Raw genomic sequence first — 10,945 nt, forward strand, 5'->3', positions numbered from 1 at the left:
AGTCGTCTTCGACCAGTTCGGGCATCTCCTCACATTCGTCATCATCAGACACGATTTCGCCATTGTGAGTGATGAGCATGACCCGTTGGTTTGGGCACTGAGATTGAATATGTCCAAACCCTTGGCACTTGAAGCACTTGATGTCCCTACTCCTAGTCTTAGGAGTCTCATGCGGTGCCTTTGAAGTGGACCTGGATGCATCGGAAACCTTGTTAGGGGTAGAATAGGAATGGCGGTTAGAGGTGTTACCTTGGATTCGGTTAGAAGAGGTTGGTGCTGCCGCATTTCCAACTTTGTGGGTCGCCCTTCGTGGTTGGTTGCCCCTCCATGAAGTGGTGTTAGAAGTTTGGAACGTACGTACTCCACGTCTTAGTTTCTTCCCCCGCTCGGCCTTAATAGCGAGTTCTAGAAGGTCGTGCATGTCCAAGTAATGTTGGAGCTCCAAGGCTTCTTGAAGGTCAGGATTGAGACCTCTAAGAAACCGAGCCATCGTGGCCTCATTGTCTTCTTGAATGTTGGCCCTCATCATGGTCATCTCAATTTCTTTGTGGTAGTCCTCCACACTCATGTTTGGTTTTGAACGCCGTTTTCCACTCATCGCCTTCTTTCATCCTAATTTGATGATAGCCACACCTTAAATCGATTTTGGTGAAAATGATAGCACCATCGAGTTCATCAAGCATATCATCAAGTCTAGGAATGGGATGATGATACAGCCCTACAGTCAGTGCACATGCGCCAAGTACCATCCTTTTTGGGGGAAAGTATCATAGGCACAACACAAGGATTTAAACTCTGTTTTACCCAACCCTTACCTAAGAGGCCATCAACTTGCCTTTGAAGCTCTTTTGTCTCCTCAGGACCCATGCGGTAAACCGGTTTGTTGGGTAGGGGTGCTCCCGGAATCAGTCTATTTGATGCTCAATCCCTCGAATGGGTGGTAAACCATCAGGGACCTCATCAGGGAATACATCCTCGAATTCCTGCAAAAGAGCAACCATGCTCGAAGGCAATGCCTTATTGAGCTCAGCAACATCTAAGAGCACATGCTTGCAAATCATGAGAAGTATAGGCTGATCAGAATTTATAACCTTTCTAACATCCTTAGCCTTAATGATCATGTTTTGCTTCCTAGTGGGTGGTTTAATGGGTGAATGATCATGCGTATCACCAGGTGTGCCCACTTGACCCTTGGTCGAATGCTCACTTGTAGAAGTGGAGCATTTGCCAGGATCGGCCGCCTTTTGTTTCCTCTTTTGGCGGTCTTGTTCACACTCTCTTTGTAACTTAAGTTGGTCCACATACACTTGGGCAGGTGTGAGTGGTGTGAGGACCAGGCATTTTCCATTGTGCAAGAGAGTGTATTTATTTGCTCGTTCATCAAACGTGACGGATTTGTCAAATTGCCAAGGTCTCCCTAGGATGACATGTGTCGCATGCATAGGCACAACATCACACACAACCTCATCTATGTAATTGCCAATAGAGAAAGGAATACGTACCTGTTTGTAGACACGTACCTCACTGATACGTTCCTCGATCAACTTGTTTCGAGACACGTAGCACGTTTGCCCAAGGATCTAGCAAGGTTGTCCAACGCTTGGATTGCGGGACCTAGAATCAAACGGACGACACGATTTGATGTAGGTGGTAGACGACACTCCGATGAAGGTGAATACTCCAGGGGAATAGGTCGGATGAACAATCGAGGACAGGACGCAAGATTGCTCAATAACCCTTGCCAAAGCAAGTTAAAGTGCTCGAACTCTCTTCTTGGAAGAAGGAACGAATTAAACCAATTTTATTGATAAAACGACTACCCTAAAACCTTACAAAGCAAGCCTATTTATAGGCCAAAGTGACTAAGAAAACCTAAGGAAACAATGGCAAAGAGTTCGGTCATCTTGGTGTCCAAGATGGGCCGGCCCAATGAGCTATGAAGACAAATTAATCCAATCTATCAAATACTAAGGCTAAGGCCCTATAGGGCCGGTCCTCTTGAAGGCCCACTTGAGTCCTCGTGGGCTTGGATCATTGTGCAAATGGCTTGATTGTCTCTCTCTAAGCCCTCAATATCTTTGTGAACTCCATGTTGGTCTTGGACGACTCGAACCAGGGCTTGGAGTGATTCTTTGAAGAGCTTGGCCCGTGCACGTGTGACTGGGCCCGATGGAACTCGGACTGGGTCATTGCGTGGGCCGAGACTCGTGCACACATCAGTCCCCTCCTCTTGAGAAGGATTTGCCCTCAAATCTGGATCCTCCTCGTCAAGAAATGGGCTTAGGTCCGCGACGTTGAAGGTTGCACTAACATTGTACTCCCCAGGTAGCTCCAACTTGTATGCGTTGTCATTGACTCGTTGGAGTACCCGAAATGGTCCATCACCTCTTGGGGACAATTTGCTTTGGCGTTGCTTGGGAAATCGCTCTTTCCTCAAGTGTAGCCAAACCCAATCTCCAGGCTCAAAAATCATCTTGCGACGGTGCTTGTTGGCTTGCTGGGTGTATTGCTGCGTACGCTTCTCAATGTTTGCTCGCACGGCCTCATGTAACCTGCGCACAGAATCAGCTTTCTTTTTCCCATCTAAGCTTGTGTGCTCAGAGGAAGGTAAGGGCACCAAATCAAGGGGGGTGACGGGGTTGAAGCCATAAACAATCTCAAAGGGGGAGTATTGTGTGGCACTATGCACAGTTCGATTGTAGGCGAATTCAACATGAGGGAGGCACTCTTCCCAAGTCTTAAGATTCTTTTTAATCAAGGCCCGAAGTAGAGTGCCAAGTGTGCGATTGACAACTTCAGTTTGTCCATCGCTTTGTGGATGACTAGTGGTGGAGAATAATAACCTAGTGCCCAGTTTGGACCACAAAGTCTTCCAAAAGTAACTCAAGAATTTCACATCTCTATCACTGACAATAGTTTTAGGCAGGCCATGCAGACGGACAATTTCTTTGAAGAACAGATTAGCAATATGAGATGCATCGTCAGTTTTGTGGCAAGGAATAAAATGAGCCATCTTAGAGAATCTATCAACCACAACAAAGATGGAGTCATTACCCCTTGTTGATCAAGGCAATCCTAATACAAAGTCCATAGACAAATCAACCCAAGGATGGTGAGGGATAGGTAATGGGGTATACAAGCCATATGGATTTGTCTTAGACTTTGCCTTGTGACAAGTAGCACATCTACCAACCATGCGTTCAACATCTCTACGCATATGAGGCCAGTAAAAGTGCTCTTGCAACATGGCCAGAGTCTTGGTGATGCCAAAGTGGCCCATGAGACCACCACTATGTGCCTCTCGAATCAAAAGATCACGAATGGAAGAATTAGGTACACACAGTTTATCTACATGGAATAGAAATCCATCATGCAAGAAGTATTTTCCATGCGGGTTCTTAACACAAGCAACATAGATATCACCAAAGTCATGATCATTTGTGTAGAGTTCCTTAACCAATGCGAACCCTAGTAACTTGGCATCCAGAAGGGCAAGCAACGAATGTCTACGTGATAATGCATCAGCCACTACATTCGTTTTGCCAGTCTTATACTTAATGACATACGAAAAGGTGTCAATGAAGCTTACCCATTTGGCATGTCGCTTGCTTAACTTGGGTTGTCCCTTGAGGTACTTCAATGACTCGTGATCAGTGTGTATCACGAACTCCCGAGGGCGAAGATAGTGTTGCCAAGTCTCCAAAGCCCTCACTAATGCGTACAACTCCTTGTCGTACGTGGGGTAGTTTAATGCAGCTCCCCCCAGTTTCTCACTAAAGAAGGCACAAGGCCTCTTGTCTTGCATGAGGACCGCTCCAATACCTACACCAGAAGCATCACATTCAATTTCAAAAGTCTTGTGAAAATTTGGTAATGCTAACACAGGCGCATGTGTGAGTGTGTCCTTGAGGGCGAGAAATGCTTGTTCTTGTGATTCTCCCCAGTGGAACTTGTCATTCTTCTTTGTCACGGCGGTCAACGGGGCGGCAATGGTGCTAAAATCTTTGACAAAGCGCCGGTAAAAGCCCGCCAATCCAAGAAAGCTGCGCACGTCAGGGACGGACGTGGGAGTTGGCCATTGCTCGATGGCCTCAATCTTGGATTTGTCCACCTTGATGCCCTGCGAACTTACCACATAGCCTAAAAACACAAGCTCGTTAGTACAAAAGGTGCACTTCTTGAGGTTGGCGTAAAGACGCGCCTGTCGAAGTGTCTCAAGAACTATTCTCACATGCTCTAGGTGCTCATGCTCACTACGACTATAGATCAGGATGTCATCAAAGTAAACAATGACAAACTTGCCAATAAAGTGTCTCAACACATGGTTCATTAGTCGCATGAAGGTGCTAGGGGCATTAGTTAAGCCAAAAGGCATGACTGGCCACTCATAGAGACCATGTTTGGTTTTGAAGGCTGTTTTCCACTCGTCGCCTTCTTTCATCCGAATTTGATGATAGCCGCTCCTTAAGTCTATTTTGGTGAAAATAATGGCACCATCGAGTTCATCAAGCATATCATCAAGTCTAGGAATGGGATGACGATATTTGACAGTGATAGCGTTCACAGCCCGACAGTCAGTGCAAAGAGCAACTATGCTCGCAGGCAACGCCTTGTCGAGCTCAGCAACATCCAAGAGCACATGCTTGCAAATCATGAGAAGTATAGGCTGATTAGAGTTCACCACTTTTCTAACATCTTTAGCCTTAATAATCATGTTGTGCTTCCTAGTGGTAGGTGCGGTAGGTGATTTGTCATGTATACCCCTAGGTGTGCTCCCTTGACCCTTGGTTGATGGCTCACTCGTAGACGTGGAGCCTTTACCAGGGTCGACTGCCTTTAGTTTCCTCCTTTGACGGTCTTGTTCACACTCCCTTTGCAATAGTAGTTGGTCCTCATAAACTTGTGCAGGTGTGAGAGGTGTAAGGACCTTACGTTTGCCATCGTGCAAAAGGGTGTACTTATTTGCTCTTCCATCGAATGTGACGTGTTTGTCAAATTGCCAGGGCCTTCCCAAAATGATATGCGTAGCATGCATTGGTACTACGTTGCACACGATTTCATCAGTGTAAGTAGGGATGGCACACGATTTCATCAGTGTAAGTACCAATTGAAAAGGGAATGCGTACCTGTTTGAAGACTCGTACCTCACCATCCTCACTTAGCCATTGGAGGCGGTAAGGATTTGGTGTAAGTACCAATTGAAAAGGGAATGCGTACCTGTTTGAAGACTCGTACCTCACCATCCTCACTTAGCCATTGGAGGCGGTAAGGATTTGGATGCCTGGTAGTGGGGAGTCCTAGACTCTAACCATGAGCAAACTGGCCACGTTCGTGCAACTCCCACCGTCGATGATGAGACTACACACCTTGTCGCCTATCTTACAGCGGGTGTAGAAAAGGTTTTCGCGTTGTAGCTGCTCGTCCTCCTTAACGCGGGCGGTTAGCACTCGCCGTGCCACCAAGCAACCTACTTCTCCTCGTGTAGGCGAGCAAGCCTCCCCAGCTGACTCCTCTTCTAGGCAGTCGTCTTCGACCAGTTCGGGCATCTCCTCACATTCGTCATCATCAGACACGATTTCGCCATTGTGAGTGATGAGCATGACCCGTTGGTTTGGGCACTGAGATTGAATATGTCCAAACCCTTGGCACTTGAAGCACTTGATGTCCCTACTCCTAGTCTTAGGAGTCTCATGCGGTGCCTTTGAAGTGGACCTGGATGTGATACGAGACGCGGAAGCTACTTCGGATCTAGAGGAACACGATGAAGATTTGACGGAGTTGAACCCGAACTTGGACCACTCAAGAACAGATTTAACGGTAGAGGACGCCACAATCAAGTATGTGTGCTTGATTGATAAGTCAAGAACAGCCTAGGATCAACTCTAGGATGTTCAACTTAGCTTTTACAAGCTAAGGGAATTTGCCACAAGGAATGGACGAAATTCTGGAAATTTTATTCAATACTCTCAAAAACTGAATGTAACATGCGGCTTGAGGCTATTAATAGCCGTGACTAAGACCTAATAAACTGGAAAAATAACAAGGAAAGTTCGGCCAGCCCCTTGGGCCTTCACTTGACCGAAAGCTAGCCCAACTAACTAAGGAAAGTTCGGCTCAGCGAGGGTACTTAACTGCGGCTCAGCCCACCGTTTGGAGCTTGGACACTTGCATCTTCAATTGTAAGCAGCATTTTAGTAGTCGTGCAAGGATATTCCAACTCAATCCCTTCAATGCTCGGTTTCTCTTGGTTTTGGATAGCACGTACCAAGGCTTGGAGGGACTCCTTGAATCTCTTAGCTCGTGCTCGTGTCACTGTGCCTTGGGGCACCTTCACAGGGTCTACTTGTACACTTTGGGCCTCGTGCTCCACCGCATCATTCCCCTCCTCTTGAAAAGGATTTGTCCTCAAATCTAGATGGGGATGTCGACAGTGCGTTTGGAGGTCAACCACGTTGGGAACAAATGAAAGGTCACGAGCCAAGTTAAATGCCGTTTGGTCAGTTTCATGAGGCCCTCAAACAAGGACATGCGCCAAGATAGGAAAAAGCTTGTGTAAGGCTCACGAAACTTCCAGGTAGCAATCCAAAGCTCTCTAATCAACCTTCGGCCATGGATTGTCATATTGTCACGTGACATAAGTGGCAGCAATGAAGTGAAATGCACTCCATACGAATCGCATGAATTTGCACAAGTTGGGGTTGGTGAAGTAAGCTCGTGGTGACTAGCTTTTGGACATGTGAAGAAGCACGAACGTGCACCACTTGCAGCAGGAATAAGCACGAAATCGGGTTGCAAGTCTTTAGCCGTAGTTGGAAAATTGTGGACAGCGTTACAACCTATGAAAACAAAATAACCTTCAACTTGGAGCAATTCAGAAATCGGGTAAAGGACTAATGGGACATTATTAGCTAGATGGTAAGAAGGTGTAGAACGAGATTTAAATGAGAAAACTCCCTTTGACACTTCGATATTCCTTCCACCAATTGATTCAACTTGAGATTCCAGTGCTAGTCCTTGACACATAGGTAAAGAACAAGAAGTAGATTCTGGAATTTCCCTTTTAAGATGAGCTCGAATGAATCCTCCAATGGTGCGGACAGATTTGAATGGACATTGTTCCATGAATTGATACCAAAGAGATTTAGTTCCTAGAAGACCAATTCCATGGAAACTCGCAAAGTGTCCAAGTGACTTCGGGATGGAACATGCCATGATCAACTCTACTTGACTTTGTGTAACTTGAACAAAAGAAGAGGTGCTAAACAAAACACATGTTAGCCGGTTAGCAAACAAAATGGTCACACTTTCAGCCTTTGTAAACATGGCCAACTCCTCCTTTTTACTCTTCACTAAGGCCAAATTATTCTTGTCTTTTTCCACTCCATTCTTCTCGGACCATTGCTCACGCATTGTACATGAGGTTTGATTTTCATTGTCTAGCTCATGTTCATGGCTCAGTTGTAACTCATTCATATTTGGCTCTTCAATCAACGAGGGACTAGGATGAATTTTCCCTTTATTACCACCGGTTGGCACATGGTTAAGTTGCTCCAGGTGTGAATCCAGCACTTGGCTAAGTCTTTCCATCATATCATCAATCAATGCTTCAGTCCGACGTTCGAATTTATCCATTGATTCACGAAGCTTTGACTCAATTCGAAAATTCTCGAGCCCTTCGTCTTGATTGTCAAGACACTTCTTAGATGAACCTTGTTTGCTTGAAGTTGACCTTGATTTAGATGCTCTACGCAAACTGCTTTGCTCCTTCTCATACTCATCACAATCTTGTTTATACCTTTCATACACACACAAAGCACGGTGGCGTTGCATCTCCTCCCGGAGTGAATGATACCCACATTGTGAACTGGATTGCATGGGGCTAAAGTACTTGGAGGTACTTCGCTTGGGACCTCTCCTCTTGAAAGGTTCGGTCTCCATGAATTCTTGATTGTATGAGCAAGATGCAACTCTAGTGGCCATGACTATGTGACCTGCAAAACGGTTAGTAGTGCAAAGGAATTTTCCTCCCACACATGGCTTCCAATTGTAGTTTGATGTCCATGGTTTGTTCACCAACTTCACTAGACATATTTAGTCCACCTGCAAAATAAATAAACAAAAACGAGTTCCTTGCTCTCTTTTTTTTTTTTTTTTTTTAAATACGATGTATAGGTCACTCACACTCGTGTTTCACTCAAGTGTATCACTCTCTAATAATCTTACCAAGCAATTCCTTGGCTTGCTGGTTGCTTGAGTTGAACAAACTAGGCGTCACCGCAGTGTACGTTCTTGACTAGTCAACAAGTGACACACAAGCTAGTAGCAATAAATGGAGGTGAATGACTGAAGACCTAGACACGACTCAAGACTCAGAATATAGCTGGACAATAACTAACGACTCAAAAGAAAGTAAGACAATTAACTTGAATGCTGAAATTTTGAAAATCCTAGAAAACTCTACCCGAAACCCAAATTTCTGGAATGTGTTGAGCTGCTGGTCCGTGGTCTTTTTGGTCCGTGATCTGATTTGGACACTTGGGGTTGCCAAGATTAGAAACCTTGGAGTTTGGTCAGATTTGGGAGTCCCAAGTGGTCCAAATTCGAAATTTTGGGGCTGGTCAAGATTTGGGGCTGGTCAGATTTGGAAGTCAGATTTTGCACCAAATTTGGTAAACTTGTAGGCTGTCAAGAATTGGATGTTGTTCAGATTTGGAAGTCCAAGTTTGAATCAGATTTGGTGGCTTGAAGGCTGACCAAGACTAGGGCTGTTCAGATTTGAAAGTCCAAGTTTGAATCAGATTTGGTAAAACTTGAAGGCTGGTCAAGAATTGGAAACTAGAGCCGACTTTCTTGAAAAATTTTTTTTGACCTTTGAATCAGATTTGGTAAAACTTGAAGGCTGGTCAAGAATTGGAAACTAGAGCCGTCTTTCTTGAATTTTTTTTTCAAGAATTGACTTCTGTTGGGGTGTTTTCACACAATAGCCAGCTAGTTTAGACCACAATTTCACAGCAATTAACGTAAACAACTTGGACAGATTTGGTTTCAGGATCAAAGTTCCATGAAAACAAGAACACGGTTGAAGGTTTATTTCAGGTTTCAAGACTGCGAAGATTAACCTCTTTGATCCAAGAAGCTCAAGACTTCCCCAATAAGGTTTTGATGTTCGAGTTTTGCAAAGCAACAACACAAAGGTTCAAGAAACAAGTGCAAACAGATTCGGCAACCCAGCAATTAATTCCAGCAACGACTCAAGGGAATGACAATAAGGTATGCAACACAAGAGATTTTTTTTTTTTTCTGGATTTAAACAGAACATAAACACAAGACAAAACTGGACAGAAAATTTCGGACAACAACTAAACAACAAAGACAGATTTCTGACAAGGAAACAACCAAGACAGATTTCTGACAAGGAAACAACAAAGACAGATTTCGGACTTGACAAACCCGAGCACTTGAGCTACGAATTTAGAAGACTAAAATAGATCTAAAAACGATAAAAAGGGATATTCGTGATACCTCTAACTAGCTCTGATGCCAGCTGATGCGAGAGGCGGAAGCTACTTCGGATCTAGAGGAACACGATGAAGATTTGACGGAGTTGAACCCGAACTTGGACCACTCAAGAACAGATTTAACGGTAGAGGACGCCACAATCAAGTATGTGTGCTTGATTGATAAGTCAAGAACAGCCTAGGATCAACTCTAGGATGTTCAACTTAGCTTTTACAAGCTAAGGGAATTTGCCACAAGGAATGGACGAAATTCTAGAAATTTTATTCAATACTCTCAAAAACTGAATGTAACATGCGGCTTGAGGCTATTAATAGCCGTGACTAAGACCTAATAAACTGGAAAAATAACAAGGAAAGTTCGGCCAGCCCCTTGGGCCTTCACTTGACCGAAAGCTAGCCCAACTAACTAAGGAAAGTTCGGCTCAGCGAGGGTACTTAACTGCGGCTCAGCCCACCGTTTGGAGCTTGGACACTTGCATCTTCAATTGTAAGCAGCATTTTAGTAGTCGTGCAAGGATATTCCAACTCAATCCCTTCAATGCTCGGTTTCTCTTGGTTTTGGATAGCACGTACCAAGGCTTGGAGGGACTCCTTGAATCTCTTAGCTCGTGCTCGTGTCACTGTGCCTTGGGGCACCTTCACAGGGTCTACTTGTACACTTTGGGCCTCGTGCTCCACCGCATCAGGATGCATCGGAAACCTTGTTAGGGGTAGAATAGGAATGGCGGTTAGAGGTGTTGCCTTGGATTCGGTTAGAAGAGGTTGGTGCTGCCGCATTTCCAACTTTGTGGGTCGCCCTTCGTGGTTGGTTGCCCCTCCATGAAGTGGTGTTAGAAGTTTGGAACGTACGTACTCCACGTCTTAGTTTCTTCCCCCGCTCGGCCTTAATAGCGAGTTCTAGAAGGTCGTGCATGTCCAAGTAATGTTGGAGCTCCAAGGCTTCTTGAAGGTCAGGATTGAGACCTCTAAGAAACCGAGCCATCGTGGCCTCATTGTCTTCTTGAATGTTGGCCCTCATCATGGTCATCTCAATTTCTTTGTGGTAGTCCTCCACACTCATGTTTGGTTTTGAACGCCGTTTTCCACTCATCGCCTTCTTTCATCCTAATTTGATGATAGCCACACCTTAAATCGATTTTGGTGAAAATGATAGCACCATCGAGTTCATCAAGCATATCATCAAGTCTAGGAATGGGATGATGATACAGCCCTACAGTCAGTGCACATGCGCCAAGTACCATCCTTTTTGGGGGAAAGTATCATAGGCACAACACAAGGATTTAAACTCTGTTTTACCCAACCCTTACCTAAGAGGCCATCAACTTGCCTTTGAAGCTCTTTTGTCTCCTCAGGACCCATGCGGTAAACCGGTTTGTTGGGTAGGGGTGCTCCCGGAATCAGTCTATTTGATGCTCAATCCCTCGAAT

This window comes from Coffea arabica, chromosome 5e (genome assembly GCF_036785885.1).
Source record: "Coffea arabica cultivar ET-39 chromosome 5e, Coffea Arabica ET-39 HiFi, whole genome shotgun sequence".
Classification (NCBI taxonomy): domain Eukaryota; kingdom Viridiplantae; phylum Streptophyta; class Magnoliopsida; order Gentianales; family Rubiaceae; genus Coffea; species Coffea arabica.